Here is a 1,282-nt window from a genome sequence, read left to right as displayed (position 1 = left end):
TTTATCATTATTACCAGTTTTAGCAGAAACAATAGTAGTAGAAGTTAAATAACAGTAGTAACAGTGAAAGAATCATTAGAAATAGTAGCCTCTCTTGTAGTTAAAGTAATTGTATTAATAGTAGTGATATATAGTATCATTCAAAAGTGATTGTGGTAATTGTATGAGCAGAACAGCATTAGAAGTAGAAGTTCTTGCAGCTTTGATGATGATATTGTACATCTAGTTGGTGTACCCAATGTGCATAGATTCAGTAGAAGAGGAGGAGGAATACTGGGAGGAGAAGGGGAAGAAGGAGGGGGAGGAGGAAGAGGAGATGGAGGAGGAGGAGGAGAAGATGAAGGAGGAGGAGAGGAGGAAGGAGGAGGAGGAGGAGGAGGAGAAGGAGAAGGAGAAGGAGAAGAAGAATGAAAAAGAAGAGAAAGAAACTCGAGAGCTTGGCATATTGACCACAAACACTGACTAATTCAGGGTTAAACTTAACTATGGTTGATCTATGTGAATAGGATATCCAGCAAATAGCTCCTATATCAATCGCAGGACCTTTTGGAAGTAGTACTAGAAGAACCATCAGCATCAGCACCAGTAGCATCAGTAATAGTAAAAGAAGTAGTAGTAATATTAGTGGTAGTAGTAGTAGTAGCAGTACTAGTGGCAGTAATAATAAGAACAGTAGCCATAATAGAAGCATCAAGAGAAGTCGTAGTCGTAGTAGTAGTATAGTAGTAGTAGTAGTAGTAGTTGTTGTTGTTGTTGTTGTTGTTGTAAAAGCAGCATCAACAGCAATAGCAATAGTAATAGTAGTAGTAGCAGAAGCAGTAATAATAGCCTTAGTAGCAGTAACACTAGTAGAAGCAGCAGTAGTTATTATTGTTGATATTATCATTATCATTGCTTTTATCAATTTTCATCATTATTATTATCATTATCATTATTATTATTATTACTATTATTATTACTAGTATTTTTGTTATTGTTATCGTTATTTTAACTTATTCAATTATTATCATCATTATCGTTATTATCATGATAAATATTATTGCCATTATAATCATCATTACTATCATTATTATTATTACTATTACTGTTATTATTACAATCATCATTTCTATCATTATCATTACTTTTTATTATTGTTACTATTATGATTATGATTATCATTATCATTATTATCCTTGTTAACATTATTATTATCATTGCTATTATCATTATCATTACCATTATTATCATTGATATAATCTTCATTATCATTATCATCATTATTATCATTATCATTATTATT

Source organism: Penaeus vannamei, chromosome 13, assembly GCF_042767895.1.
Source record: "Penaeus vannamei isolate JL-2024 chromosome 13, ASM4276789v1, whole genome shotgun sequence".
Classification (NCBI taxonomy): domain Eukaryota; kingdom Metazoa; phylum Arthropoda; class Malacostraca; order Decapoda; family Penaeidae; genus Penaeus; species Penaeus vannamei.
This window is presented reverse-complemented; position numbering follows the sequence as displayed.